The sequence below is a fragment of the Anabrus simplex genome, chromosome 1 (assembly GCF_040414725.1).
Source record: "Anabrus simplex isolate iqAnaSimp1 chromosome 1, ASM4041472v1, whole genome shotgun sequence".
NCBI classification, from domain to species: domain Eukaryota; kingdom Metazoa; phylum Arthropoda; class Insecta; order Orthoptera; family Tettigoniidae; genus Anabrus; species Anabrus simplex.
In genome coordinates this window covers 1,542,065,223-1,542,081,471 of record NC_090265.1, presented here as the reverse complement: position 1 = coordinate 1,542,081,471, position 16,249 = coordinate 1,542,065,223, and the positions used below count along the sequence as shown (strand labels likewise).

The 16,249-nt window shown below is 38.1% G+C and overlaps 1 protein-coding gene across 1 annotated transcript in view; it reads right to left on the bottom strand.

The window, feature by feature from the left end:
• Positions 1 to 8,429: 8,429 nt before the first annotated feature.
• The window catches only part of Vav (Vav guanine nucleotide exchange factor), a 632,485-nt gene continuing 624,665 nt past the window's right edge, over positions 8,430 to 16,249 (bottom strand). The window contains exon 18 of the transcript XR_010858641.2: positions 8,430 to 8,541. The gene's annotated coding sequence lies outside the window, so the exon portion shown is untranslated. The remainder of the gene's footprint in view (positions 8,542 to 16,249) is intronic.

Here is a 16,249-nt window from a genome sequence, read left to right as displayed (position 1 = left end):
AGGTGTGGAAGCAAGTTAGGAAAGCATTAAAGGTTTCATATGACAGAGTTGAAAAACAATATAATAAAGGACGAAGAGCCACCAAGTTTATGTTAAAACATACTACCAAAATTCTGCTCTTAATAATTTTTCTGCTAAGCTATCACCTCGTTACCGAGGACCTTGTACCATTTTGGAATTTCTCTCCCCTGTATCTGTTTTGGTCAGGGATGATGAGAATAACCGGATTAGCAGATTTCACCTTTCTCAAATAAAAAATTCATGATTGTGAATGTTAACTTTAGTATATGCATCTAATCGTTTAAATTTTATTAATTTCTATCATCATTTATGGGTGTATTGTAAATTCTAAATTCCTTATTTATTAATGTATTTTATTTATTTGTGATCCTGGTTGGTGCATTCTATTAATGCTATTTGTTTTATTTTCATGTCGTGTCTTGGGTTCTCCACCTACTAACACAATGCATTGAGTATTTATGATGATTTATTGGTGCTATCTTGATTTAATTTTTCTGGAGTTGGTTTGGTGGACATCACATGTTGAAAGGGTTTGCTATTAAATTTGATTCTTCCTTGGCCTGCAGAAATGACAACAAGTAAGTCTGTGCTCTTAATTTATTATTAGTATTAAATTGGTAATTTGTGTTTTTTACCTCCTTGTTACCTTAACCTTGTTTAGGTGTTTTTATTATTGCAACACTATGTGGATCTAACCCATATTATTCCTCTATTTTACCAGCTTGATGTCAGCGATGCAGTCTGGTGAACATCTTGGAAATATCTCTCTTATTGAAGTATATCATAATGTTTTGTCTTGACCTAAACTCACATTATATTTCCTTAGCAGCTGCCTGAATTTATGTCGAGATGCCTTTACTAATTTAATTTATTTACCATGGCATTTGTTTCAGCATTTTGATCCCTGCTTATTTTGTTTTGGTAAATTTATATTCTTTTTCCTCTCCTTGTAAACGTTGTCCTTGAATCGTGATACCTTATGCAAAATACACCATTTTAAGTGTCCTGCTAGTTACGCCTTGTGTTATGAGGTTGTGGTTTGAACCTACCCTTAACTTCTGCATCTATATATTGGTAGACCTTGGTTTTAAGTCTGTTAGGGGAATGTATTGAGGATAATTACTCTTTTACCTGTGAATGGTTTGATACATCTTCCTAATGTTACTGTTGGTTATTTGCCGTTTTTGTTTTTATTGTGGGTGATGCGTCTGACACTCTGGTGTGTTTTATTACTTTTTCTTACCTCATGTGTCATGTTGGTAAGGTACCTGGTTGATTGGTTGCATGTATAGGTGTGTAATCTTGTAGTGACCTGAAATTGTCCTTGTTAACTATTTCATGTATTATTATTATTATTATTATTATTATTATTATTATTATTATTATTATTATTATTTTGGGTCTGGTTCTAGGTAAAAATTTTGCTCATGCCCCTGTGAATTTTTTTGCTTTGATTTTTATCTTTGGTCTGTTATCCTAAATTTAATTTTAAACATTTATTATAATTATCCGTTACTGGTATTTGGTGGTAGTGTTATTGGTGATTGACCCAGCCTTAATTGTACTATGTTTGGCGATGTCCTTGCCCGGACATGGTCATGAGTTATGACAATCTTTGAAAATTTGCCTGATATCCTTGTCTTGGTGGTAGTAGTTTCTATTGCTTATGGTGTCTTAAATTTTCTTCTCTTAACGTTCTGGTGCTCAGTAAAGTGTTCTACCTGCCTAGTTTTTCTGTTCCGCACTCCCCTTCTGACACGTAAACAACATTGTGTTGGGTTATTTAAATTTAATTTCATTTTGTATCCATCCCTTGGCACAGGCCAGAGTAAAGTGTAGCTTTCACCGAAGTCCCAATCTCATCCATGGCTGTGACAATATGGAAGCTGCTGGGGTATGGGTGGCGCTGAGTAATGACATTCAGAGCACGACTAGTGCATCTGAGTGTTATGAAAGGTGTTGCTCTTAGGGTCAGTCGTGCTGCAATAGCACTTTCTGACCCAGTGAGGAAAGCAATGGCAAACTACCTCACTCCTCGTCTTGCCTAGTACGCCTCATTTTGGTGCTGCCATTGGTTTTTGCGGTTTCCTTATAACTGAATAACCTTTGGTGGTGCTATTTGAGGATCCAACCAGCCTCTGGGCTGATGACCTAACAGACAGACATCATGCTACAAGATGTGTTTTTTTGGGATGTTTAATATTGTCTGGTGTGCACCTTGGCAGGGGGAGGGTTCGGTTGATGTTAGTCCTGTCGATTATGGGATCTTCATTACTGACTGATATTTTTCCTTGTCTTGCCATTTGTCATCATTTACCCATGTCACGGCTGGTATATTTTATCTAACCTTGATGCCTTGTGTTAGGCAAGGTTATTACGGGCGGTATGGGACGTCTCGTATGCGAGGTAATTCACTTTATTTTTAGTCCAGGGTTTCCCCCGTGTCCCTCTTAGGGCATTTGTCGTTTCTTGGGTATGCATTGCCTCTGACTTCATTTCGAATTTGGTGTGTTCTGGTATGGAACATTATGTTCTTTCTTAAATTGTATCGGATCGCCTGGTTTTTAATATAGTCACTTAGTTCTTTCAATTTAGCTAGGAGAATATCAACCCATCCATTTCCTTCATTTTCAATCTGAACCTCGGTTTAATACCCTTCGCTGTTTCTGCTTGTCCGGTTTCTCTGTGGGTTAATAGCTACTGTATTCCTTAAACCTGGCCTGTCTGTGGTATCTTATTCAAGTAAAGATTTTCATCCTTATTTCTCGGATTGGTAATAGTTGTAGTAGGTTTCGTGCGGATTAACCTTTGAGCTCTCTTGTACACCTATGGAATTCCAAATATCCCCACCTAATCTCCTTCTGTTTTCCTTCCTGGACATAATTTGATGTACACTGCTTACCTATGGACTTAATATTGTTTTTCTCCTACCAATTGCTGTTGTAAATGCTCTTCCTTTTTCTTACACCCTTTCTAACCACCATTGGCGTGTACCAATCACAATTATCTGTGAAAATATGCCATGGTAAAGTTGTTTCTACCGAACTCATGCCAATAGGTAAGAAATATCTCATTTACCCTGTACTACTGATCTATCTCCGTGAAACTTGTATTTGCATATTATTGTCTCTTGGATATTCATTCTGGTAAAATTTGATCAAATTTTTGGCATCCTGGTATTATCACTTATGGTATGTAGTTGGTATTTTCATCCTATTTTTGGGATCTGGAATGTTCTGATGCAGGTTATAGCTGATATTTTTTAAAACGACTGCTGGTGATGTCTATTTCTGGGTTACATGGCATGTGTAATTTGGTGATATTCTTCGAATTTTCCATTGTGTATATCCTTGATGTACTACTTACTTCATGATTACCCTAATTTTTTCTTTGGGGTTGCCCCAACTTTGAGGTATTCCTTATGTGTTCTTGTGTGTGATTGGTAGTTTCCTTACCCTAGTTGGTATTTTATGTATTAGGGGGAGTTGTCCTGAGGATTCGATGTCCTTTTAAAACAATAGTGTAACGTCTCTTCTGATTGTTCATTGTTTTGGGGGTAAGGCATGGTGAAGTGATATGTTCTTAAGTATGTTATGTGTGGGATGGTGTGGTTTGCCACCTCTGATCTCTTTGGGGTTCTTAGAGTAAGCGTTGTGTTCATGATGTGGATTTGAACTTTGTTTAAAAAAATTGATTGTTATTGTGCAATTTTAGGGGTTCTCTTAAAATGTTGTGCCATGTTGAGGCTCAGATTGTGTCATGTCATGTGTATAGTATGAGTGCATGTCTCCTTCTGTCATCACTTATGTAATCTTGTCCAATTACCTTCTCACATATTCTACTATTCCTGTGAAGTGTGCTTTGTTCTGGTCTCCGTATTCTTGTGAGGCCCGTCTGTTGGGCCTTGTTCGATTATGCACTTGGTGAGATCCATACAGTGTGGACTTGCATGTGAAGTATTCCTAAAATATTTTGTGGTTGTGCATAAGATGTTGCGAAGACACAGACTTGCAAGATTGTTGTGTATGATTAAATATGTTTGGCTATTGTTGGCTCTGAACTTACGTCAGCCAAACCTACTCCATGCTGTCGTGAAATTTATTTAAATTGTTCCATGCAGGGGTTACCCTTGGTAAATATTATTATAGAATGCAACCTTCTAAGAGGGAATGTACTGTTTAATTGACTGACCTCATGACAGATAACCTTGCTTTGAAAACTGAAAGATAAAAAAAATCCTTCATTTGTGGGCGTGTACTAAATTATGTAAACCTATTTCTTGCTCCTTCTAAAATTATCCTTGCAAATATTTGTAACGGGATACTGGTGCCTCCTGTAATGGCGTATTGTATTTCTAGATAATTGTGCTGTAGTTGGATTATGGTTGTTCAGGTGGTGCTGTGGCCTTCCACTTTTGTTTCAGAGTTGCTCTGGAGCTCTACGTTTGCCATACTAAGAGACTTTGACCATGGTACACCACATCTGTTTTCTTGTGGAAGTCAACATCTTCCTTGTTTCTTCATCTGTATGACTGTGTGTGATAGAAACTTTGGCCACATAATGTACCGACTTCGGAGGCTGCATATGTTTGAATTAATGTTACTCTGGTATACTCTTTGCATTCCCCGGTGGGGGGGGCTTTGGGGGGAGGGAGAGTTGTGAGGATAATTGAACATATGAATATCTTAATTCAAGTCCCTCTCAACATGTAAACAGAACTTTATGGACCTTTGTCCGTGTAGTCCTGTAATGTGCTCTGCACGTATGGCTCTATCCCCTCCCCTTCTTGGTATGGCTGAGCGGATGCGGATGGTCTTAGTGAGTGTTGGGGGTAGCCATGTTGGTAGTTATTGCCTGATCTTTATACGAGACAGACGTGCAATGTAGTCTCCGGTATTTTTTCCGGGGTTTATCCCGGTTTCCACCCCCTTTTGGGGAGAATTTTGTTAAAGTTTTATTTTTACCATTATTTAACTAGCTGGTATGTACATTTTATCATTTTATGGTTTGATCTGCATTCTCCTCCAACCTCCCATCCTATTCTGGTATTCCGGTAAGTATATATCATATTCTTAGATGTGTACTTTTCTTAATTTCATTACTGACCCTTTTCTAAAACTCCTTTTCCTTCTGGTTTGTGGATTTAAAAATTTACCAAGGTTAGTAAATTTCTGTACACCTTTCCGTTTAGAAGGCTTTCAAACTTGTACCTTACCATTGTAACTGTGCATCTTTAATTTCGCAGGTTTTAATTCTGCTTATGTCAGATACCACTCGTATTATATCATGTTTTATGGGAAATCTTGCCCAATTCTTAGATTGAATTATTTCATCTTCACTTTAAATACTGAACGGGGTTTCATGTATTTTACCCATCTGTTGGGGAAGCTAACCTTGGAAATGATTACCATTTAATGTAAAGAAGTACCGGTATGTAAAGAGAAAAATGAAACCACCTTTATTGCGGTGATTTGTCACATGTTTTATGTTTTTTGGGGTCCCCTTGGTGACTATTGTTTGATGTTTTGTTTAAGAAAAGAAGTTGGGACTGATTGGATTTGGTGGTGTGACACGTAGGTCTCGATTTCATGTGAGATCCACCCTGCATAAGCTAGTTTGATATTTAATTGCTGTTACTATTTTCATCCTAGTTTGGTTCCGGATTATCTGCGATAATCTCTGTTATAAACTTTACCTTCTACGTATGAAAATATTGAATTAGGGAGTGTGTTCTACTCCCTGTGAACTTCGGCCTGGAGATGTTTAGGTGATACCGTTGATATTCGATATCACCTCTCTGGTTGACCTTTTGTGTCAAGTCTTTGATTCTGCTGATTTTGAAATAATACGTAGTTTAGTAATTTGGAATCTTCACTCCATTGCATGGCCTTGTGCTTTGGTGTCAATGACTATATGATCAGTCCTTGTTTAATCATCGGATTTCTTTAATTAGTTTCGGGAATTCCGCCCTCACTTCCTGGTACGGATTCCAGCTCCTGTGATACTTCAAAGGTATTTGTTCCGTACTAAGGTTCTGGTTTCATTTCTCTCCTCATTTCCCTGATCATTGTACCTATTACTTGTTCCTTTCCTTATCAAATACTTTTCAAAAAAGACAACGCAGATCATTTAACCTTGTAACCTTCATATACCTTTATTAAATTTTATGCTACTAATACTGTGTTATCCTTTGAGACAACGTTGGTAATTATACTCTGAAACTGGTAAGTTGGTACTGATACTAAGGTCACGTTGCAAGATCCACTCCTAGCTCGCTCTCCACTAATTTACCCATTGAGGTAAGTTGTTTTTTCATGTTAATTTAATACTGCCGTTTAAATTACCTTGTGCTTGACGACACCACTGCGGAAATTGTGTTGTGGGTGTAAGTGTATGGTGTGTCATTCTTAACCTAACCTGAAACTAGAAATGGATATCTTATTTTTACTTACCTAGCCATCGTGATATCTTGATTTTAATTTTCTGGGCTAGTGTGTTTGTGTTGTATTTTTAATTGAGTGATTCATATGTCACAGTGTTTTTAAGTTAACTTGCAACTCGGCACGGCACGGGATTATGTTGTTTTTATTATAACTCGCCCTTGTATAACAGCACATCACAGTGTTTCTGTGGAGTGACTCTGTAAGATTGGGGCTTGAAAGATTTCTGTGCTCTGAGCCCCTTACTTCTGCTTGAGTTGTGTTCGTCACCCAGTTGGTCGTTGTGCCATTATTTGATTATACTTATTTGGTGCCGCTTGTTACTACGTTACTGTGTCTATACTTAATTGGGTGTCCTATGTGCTGCGGATTACTGCCATTATTTGATGTATTTATAACTCCCCATGTATAAACGTGTGCCACTTAGCACACTGGTATGTATTATTACTCCCCCAGTACAAGCGCAGCATCACAGTGTTGAATTTGATCCCATATTTTATATATATAAAGTCGAACGTCACAGTGATCATTAACCTAACCTAATCGTAACTGTAATAACCGTCCGTTACACCTTAAATGTTGATCCGGTCTTGTTCGACTGGTAGTAAGACGCCGTGGTGGATCACATAGGCGTAAAGATTAGAACATTGTGTCCCTGTATGTTTTTTCATTTGTATTCAGAACATGTGATAATTTATTGTTCTCAATTACAGTTTTAGATGATACAGGCTACAAAGTAAACTCCTCCCGTGTGATCCACGTCAACAATATAATGGTTGATAACTTACACTCTATCCAACCATCTTTAGACAATGGTTGGCATTAAGGATATGTTAAACTACAATTCTCCCCACAGTTGTGTATTTTGATATATATGTGTGTTAAGGGCCCCATACACGTGCAGACTTCCGGGAGACTTATCTGTACATACTTGCCTCCGAGAGGTAAGTCGGATGTACGTAACTGCCCATACACGCTCAGACTTTTGATTGCTACAAAGCCGCTGGGGGTAGCTAAATACGCACTCAGCTGTTCTATATGCTGAATACGCGCTCAGCTGTTTTCTATTAAGAGTATAAACTTCGCTTGCCTGGTTGTAAAAACATATTGAAATCGTATAATTTTGTTGTATAATTAGTCAATATGGAAGAAGATATGCTACTTGGCGTTGTCGCTGCGCTATGCACAAGCGCCTAGCAAGAAAAGACTTAAATGGACCAGAAATTGGTTGCTGGGAAGAAGAAAACACTCGCATGTGAACTTGCTATGTGAGCTACAATTCGAACCCAGTGATTGGAATAATTATTTAAGAATGGACGAGGAAGCATATTTTGTACTCCTTCAGATGGTAGCACAAATTATCAGGAAAGAAAACATTGTAATGAGAATCGATTCCACCTCACGAACAATTATCTGCAACGTTAAGGGTTCTTGCTACTGGCCAAAATTACGAGGTTCATAAATTCTCCACCATCATATCTGCACAAGTATTAGGAAGAATAATTCCTCGAGTCTGTAAGGCTATTTTCATGGTTCTACGGAAGGAATATTGCAAGGTAAGTTTCCAAAGATAGTTATTTTTATTACAATTATTTTAATTTACAATACAATAAAAAGTAAACATAGTTTACTCGGCACCATAAACCCTGAAATTTCCTCTATTGAGGAGTGTACAATTGCAGAGTGTCTTGTTAGCCTCCCTACCTGACCTTGAAAAAGAGCTTCATTTATTACTCTCTTGCAATAAATTGCAATTTCAGGGTCCATATCTCTTAAACTTTCAACAACATGAAGTCCAAATCCGTGATGTTTCAAATCAATCAATCAATCAATCAATCAATCAATCAATCAATCAATCAATCAATCAATCAATCAATCAATACTGATCTGCATTTAGGGCAGTCGCCCAGGTGGCAGATTCCTCACTGGATGTGGTGATTTTCTTTGCAATTAAGTCGAGTATCTGATCCTGCTTGCTCGTTGCTTTCCTCTTCCGCACCAAATTCCCTGCAGAGCGGCTGCATGAGGGTGTGGGTTGATCGTCACTTAAGGGGGACATGCTTTCTCTTTCATCGTCATCCTGAAAAAAGAATTAAAATAATTAGATTATTATTATTATTATTATTATTATTATTAACACACATCTCTTCTTGTTTCAGTTTCCTGCTTCAGAAGAACAATGGAAGAAAATTGGCAAACAGTTTGAGATGCAGTGGTAATTCCTTAACTGTTTAGGAGCCGTAGATGAGAAACATGTGCGAATAAGACCACCGCCCAACAGTGATTCATTTTATTCAATTATAAAGGGTTCCACGGTATGGTGTTAGTGGCTGTGGTGAATGCAGACTATGAATTTATAATGTTCGATTTTGGCACCAATGCAAGGGTGTCATATGGAGGGGCAATTGAAAACACTCAGTTTTACGACAGATTGCTGGAGGGACAACTGAAACTGCCGCCTATTGACGAAGATAACAATCTTCCGTACGTCTTTGTGGGGGATGAGGCTTTTACACTCAGGCCTGACTTCATAAAGCCGTTCAGTGAACGTGAATTAACACCCGAGAGGAAAATTTTCAACGCTAGACTCAGTCGTGCAAGGCGTGTAGTGGAGAATGCTTTCGGAATCATGGCCAGTAGATTCCGTATCTTTCATACAGAAATAGGTGTAGCACCGTGTAATCTGAGAAGTATTGTTCTTGCCTCATGTGTTCTGTATAACTTTTTGCGAAGGAAGTGCTGTAACACATATTCTCCTGACACATGTGATTTAGGAGAGACTAGAGAAATGTTAATGCCACTAGAAAGAGGGCACAACAGAAATCATAAAGACGATGCAAGGAATATAAGGAACCTTTTTCTACAGTACTTCCTTGATCACCCAATGTAAACAAGCCATCTAGGCCTACTTATGAGAATAAAAAGATAAAGTGTAATAAAGCTGTGTACTTACGTCTCTATTCTGTTCCTGATTTTCACTCATATTTTCAGTGCTTGTAGAAGGGAGCTCTTGGTCGTAAAGGAAATGGAGATATTTATAGTACCACAGTTTAGGTATATAAATGTTGTCCACACTGCTTCCACTTAGCATGGACTTTTTCACTTTCTTTGCCTCCTTCCTATAGTAAGGTAAGGGTTATTCTGCCCGAAGGCAGGTCCGAACCTCCGCAGAGGTGTTCCTGAGTCGGAGTTTACGTGCGGTAGGGTGGCCAGTTCCTTTCCGCTCCTCCATTCCCTTACCCCCACCAATAGCGCGTGGCAACCCTTCCAACTCCTGACCACGCCCAATGTTGCTTAACTTCGGAGATCTCACGGGATCCGGTGTTTCAACACGGCTACGGCCGTTGGCTCCTTCCTATAGCAAGACCTTAAATTGTTAATCCTTTTAATGACTGTGTGTTTGTCCGCGTTAACATCTACCTCTCTTAATTTTTTAACGAGAACTTCATAAGCTTCCTGCTTCATTACTTTATTGGAATAAACCTTACTTTTAACTTTCCACAGACATGGAAACGACTTATACAATTCAATGAATTGCACAATGAACTCATGAGAGTAATTTCTCATGTCAGCGGAACAGGTTGCTTCAGCCATCGGTAATAAAAACCAAGTCACAAAGCACTAGCAAGCAAATCACTATCTAAACAGCGGACCTTAACCTCAATCAACATCAATAGTACGCCAACAAATAAATACGACGATTGATCGCAGTTTCATCTTCGTATGTTATTACGTTTTTACTTTCTGCCGCCACCTATAACAGGGCGCTTCCGTCGTGAAGTCTCCGTCTGAATTCAAGCACTGCTAGAAGCTTACCTCCGGCTAAGTCTGAGCGTGTATGGGGCCTTTACAGTGTGATTTATTACAAGTATTGGAACTGGGTGATATAACAAGCCCATTCACATTTCAAGAAGAAGAAGAAGAAGAAGAAGAAGAAGAAGTGTTATACTGCTCCACACGAGCTTACGTCTGGTGAAAAAACTATATCTTCTACATTACTGGTTATTTATCTGTGCATTATTATTCTGTTTTTAAATGATCGGCTTTTGATGACCCGGAATTTCGGGTCGAAATCGGTACCGTTTATGATCAACTAGTGATGTAATCTTACATTACTATGTATTGTAAAGGTGGAACCATTACATAATTTTATTAGGGACGTATCACGCAAAACTTGTTCGCTAGGCAGCGTAATGGTAATACCCGGTATGCGCTTCCCGCTTCTTGATTGTTTTACACGAGACTTATGCGGAGTATTTCTAAATTTATGATAATCGAAACGAAACTGTTAAGCCTCATTCACAATGCAAACGTAACCGTAAACTTAACGACGTAACGTAACCGCAAAATTAACGTAAAATTTGTGGCATTCACAATGGAGGAACATTAACGTAAAGAGTACACAGCAGCCAATCAAAACACTGCCATGTCGAGTTTAGGGCTATCTCGCAGTTTTATATTTCAATACCTCGTTGGAATCAATTCATATTACTTCAAACATCTATTGCTTTGCTCCTGGGGGCTGTGTAGGCCTACGGTACCTGAAAAAGGCGATCTAAACAACGGCGCAGAAAATGGGTTCATTCCTTGAATCAAACGAGTTTATCTCATGGCGTTTTCGATAATCTACTGTAAGAAATGACCCTCGTCAGTTCATTTTGGACATGCGGATGAAACCTGAACTGTTTGCCTTTCGTACGATTCGCTTCCCCCTTTCTAATAAAAAGAAATTTAAGGTCTCCTTTACCGACATCTATGACCCTATCTATCACACCCCGTTGAGATGTTTGGATCTATTTGTTTGCATGATATCGTCTTCATAAACTAGTAGTCCGTCATAACGTTAAGAAATGTACAGGGACACTGTTTTATTTATGACAGGGATTGTCTCGTCCGCTCGCCAGCGCTACGAGCTTGTCTCCCCCGCCCATTTACCATCAGATTGCATTGCTACAAGATATTTATTTCTACCTATTATTTTTCGGTACAGCGTATTTGTAATTATTTTTCCTTATATCATAAATACATACAAAGATTATTTTGAAAGAGAAGTACAAGTGTTTCGTCGAAAGAAGTTATTATATCGTGGACAACATACAATGTTTACCTCTGCTCTGATTGGCTGGTTCTTTAAGTTAACGTAAAATTAACCGCAAGAGCTTGGAGTTTGCAATCCCTTAATTTTACGGACTCGCAGTTAAGTTTACGTCGGCGCATTGAGAATGGTTCCATTAGATAAGATGGCAGCTAACTTCTAAGTTAACGTTAATTTTAAGTTTACGTTACGTTACGTTTGCATTGTGAATGGGGCTTTACTTGAAATGCATGAAAATGAAGTTACCATATTCTGCTGATGTTTCGAAGAGATGGGAAAAATATACAAGTGCAATGACACTTGCGGATTTGAAGACGGAACTGAAGAAAACGATCTGAAAATTAATCGGAAAAAAGCAAGTTGACTGAAAGGGAATGACTAAAAGCAAATACAGTAGAGACAATACGCGACACTTCCGGATTTAGCCTTGTTAAAAATGGGAGAAAATTCGCAAGTGGTGCTCCTAGTGGCGTGCCCTGAAAATTAGCGCTAAATTCAAATATCAATGGAAATGCATATACGGAAATGGATAAATAAATTACGTCTAGAAAGAAAGTGTTACTAAGATATTAACTTCAAAGTTGCTAAAGCAATTAAAATGAAAATTTATATAACAGGTTATTATTTAAAGACTGAAATTATACATATAACCAAGATGTGAAATGGACTGCTGTGATATTTGAATTTAGTGCTAATTTTCAGGGCACGCCACTAGGAGCGCCACTTGCGAATTGTCTCCTATTACGGCTAAATCCGAAAGTGTCGCGTATTGTCTCTACTGCTGTGATCTTTCATTTATGCATCACTTTTTAGTTTTAGTATTCCTACCTGAACTTTCACGGCTAGTTGTGTCTTTTTTCTCATTTAAAAGCATCGTATCATCACATTAAGACACTTGTCAATAAAATTATCGGCACATTCCTCACACACATCATCCAATGAATTTGTATTTAAGAGCTGGACAATTTTCTTTTAACTTGAAGCCTACTAACAGAAAGAAAATCTGTAATTTACTCTCAAGAACATTAAAAAAATCCCTATAAGCAAGTTGGAAATACTATACAAATCTCTTTGTAACTTGAAGAATATCTATGCAAACACAATATTCACTTACATTTTCTTTTCACGAGGGAAACGGAAGAAAGGCCGTGAACCCTTCTGCACTTCATGGTCATTGCAGCCAAACATAGCATATATCTTTCCACTCATACTGAGAGGAGATATAAAGGAATGACACACGCTACTATTTACTTATGTCAACTTAATGCAAACGCATAAATAACGCCAAAAACTTCACAAACAAATACACGTGCTCTTATGGCAGAATCAGTAACTCCCAGGTCACTCCACTAGACAGAGCTCTAATCGCTGTCCCTCGATATCTCGCAGAGTGTCGCGTATTGTCTCTACTGTTTTTTTGCTAAAAGTAACAACCTTTTCTTTTAGAATTTTTGTTAAGATTGAATTCTTTAATTGTTTTGAAAACATAAGTAGTATATATATTAGTTTAGAGGTGTACATAAAGCACAATATTTGTACAACTGCACTACCAGAGGCTACATCCAGTTCTTCCGAACTGAATTTCCTTACAGCGCACACATTTCCAGACCTTGTTTCAAGTCATAAGGCAGTTATAAATATTTTAAATTTGGAATTGATAGATTATTTCGTATTCAGGAAGTCTGGAATTGATGGTGCTCCAGTGTCAATTATAGGTCACTCTGTTATTCATGGTACAACACCGCACAAAATGTTATGGCTGCTTCCCTACTTCTAAATATTCTTGCTCTCTGGATTATATCTAAGGTGCTGATGCCACTCCATTAAACATCGAAGGCACAGCGTTCTCCTTAAGTCTTCTTATTTCACCTAAAATTATGGAATAATACTATCTAGCGGCAAAGATAGACACTGTGCCGGCTGCTGAAGCCTATCACAGTCCTCTGGGGCAATAATTAATGGCTGACAGAAGAAATGAAATGAAATTGGAGAGTGTTACTTGAATGAACGATGACAGGGAAAACCGGAGTACACGGAGAAACAGTATTTTGTCCCGCAGGAGTTCTTTTACGTGCCAGTAAATCTACCAACGTGAGGCTGACGTATTTGAGCACCTTCAAATACCACCGAACTGAGCCAGGATCAAACATTCGAAGTTGTGCTCAGAAGGCCAGCGCTCTACCGTCCGAGAACGTCAATAACTTATTATAAAATTATTGCTTAATTAGAATTATATCATTCACTCCTTTCAGCAATGACAATATCTTCAACTGCAAAATGCTTCGAGCAGACACTGATATGCCACACTTTTATTTCTTAGGACCTGTCTACGAAGCGCATGCAACCACTTTTTACGGAAGGGCTCCTCCTTCGGAAACTGATGGTATGAATATGATTGACCTTAATTTTGTAACATTGAAATCGTGCAATAGTCAGGCAAAACAATTTTCTTGTTTTCTTTTCTGCCATTGCGACATATTAAAACTTTAACTTCATCAATTAACTAGACAACTTCCATAAAAAATAGAGGAACAAATGACGATCGACAAGCGCATACAGTGTACCAGTCGTCAACAATAAGTTTTCACCTTTGATAATACTATATATCAACAGGGTGGTTTAGCTATGGGTTCGCCAGCCTCAGACATCTTAGCTGAGATCTATCTTGATTTCTTGGAATACACAAAAATCAATAATAATATTTATTGTTTCAATAATATCCTTTGTTGGGCCAGATACGTCGATGACACTTTAGTTAGTGTATTATGAATGAAGAAATCACTAACACAGTTTCTACACTTCTCCAACATTGATTCTCATATTAAATTTAGCCTCGAATCTGAAAGTACCAAAACTATTAATTTTTCTGATTTAACCATTACCAGACATCCTTCTTCTTTATCCTACAAATGTTTTTAGAAAACCAACTCAAACAGCAACCACCATTCGACAAGACTCATCGCATCCACAAGCACACAAATGTGCTACTTATAACAGCCTAGTCTTTCGTGCCTTTAATACTCCACTGTTTAAGAAAGACTTAAATAATGAATTGAACACCATCCGTACTATCGCTAAATTTAACGGTTTTAACAACTCTTTTATAGACTGAGTAATTAACAAATTCAAGCACCGTCCCAAGACCACATTAACAAAAGAGAAAATCTTGTATTTTCCACTTTCACCTTCAACAAAGACGTTTATAAAGTTACCAACATAGTTAAAAAGCACAACGTAACAATAGCTTTTAGAACCAATAACAGAAATATAGACATCTTACACAACTCTAACTTGGTAAACAAATCTAATGTTTTTTCAAAATCCGGAGTCTACAGATTAAAATGCAACAACTGCAGTTTTTCGTATGTTGGACAAGCCGGACATAACTTTACCGTCAGATATTCCAAACATGTCAACGCTTTAAAATACAACAGATTCTCTGCAGTAGGACAACATATACATGACTCTATCATCACCAAAATAGAACAGGACATCCAAATTCTTGAAATAATTAACAAAGGCCCCCTACTTAACACAACTGAAAAATGTTTCATTCACCTTGACCAGTATTCTTTTTTTTGGCTAGGGGCTTTACGTCGCACCGACACAGATAGGTCTTATGGCGACGATGGGATAGGAAAGGACAAGGAGTTGGAAGGAAGCGGCCGTGGCCTTAATTAAGGTTCAGCCCCAGCATTTGCCTGGTGTGAAAATGGGAAACCACGGAAAACCATTTTCAGGGCTGCCGATAGTGGGATTCGAACCTACTATCTCCCGGATGCAAGCTCACAGCCGCGCGCCTCTACGCGCACGGCCAACTCGCCCGGTGACCAGTATTCTAACTCTAATTTCAATTCAAACAACATTTCTGACAAATCTAACATTCTTTTTGATTTTTTCATCCTAATTTAAAAAAAATTAAACTCAAACTCGATTTTTCACGCCTTGCATAGTTCCTACCCACATCTTTTATCATCTATACCTCACCCACCTGCCCCGCCTTAAATCTACTACTCCTCCCTTATTTCTCTCTTCCCTCCTTTCCCCTTTTCACTCTCCATTACACTTTCCGCTCTATTATTCATTTCCAAATTCAACCCCTTACTAAATACGTATTACATACTATTTTCTTTTACCCATTTCTTTGCATTTTAAAGTATATCCCCACTTATTTTGGCTTCTATTAACCTCTTAATTTCTTTCTTTTTCTGCATTGGATTGGGAATTAAAATTTTACTTTTGGTTCAGATCAATGTAACCTTCTAATTTATTCTCTTTGCCACCTCAAGAACTGCCTGAGCACTCATCTTCAAGAAACCTTCACTTGTCAATTGTGATTCTCAATTGTTCTAATACTGCACTTTTTTTTACTTATTTCTCTTCGCATTTGTTTTTTAATGTCAACTGTTCTGCATTACAAGTAGTAGTGGGCTGCGAATGAACTCGCGAAGATTCGAGTCTGGGATCGTAAAACTCGAGGTACTCGAGTCCGGACTCGAGGCCGAGGACGCTGGCAGCGTTATCTGCGAGCCGTGTATGGAAACAACACGATGCTTAATATTGTAGGTAGGCCAAGGACAAGTATTGGGTCCGTTTCCCAATAATGCACAGTGATATAATGTACAAACTGATGTTGCGATGCGATACTTAACATCACTTTAAAGAAGTGTATACACAGTCACCCTTTGAAACA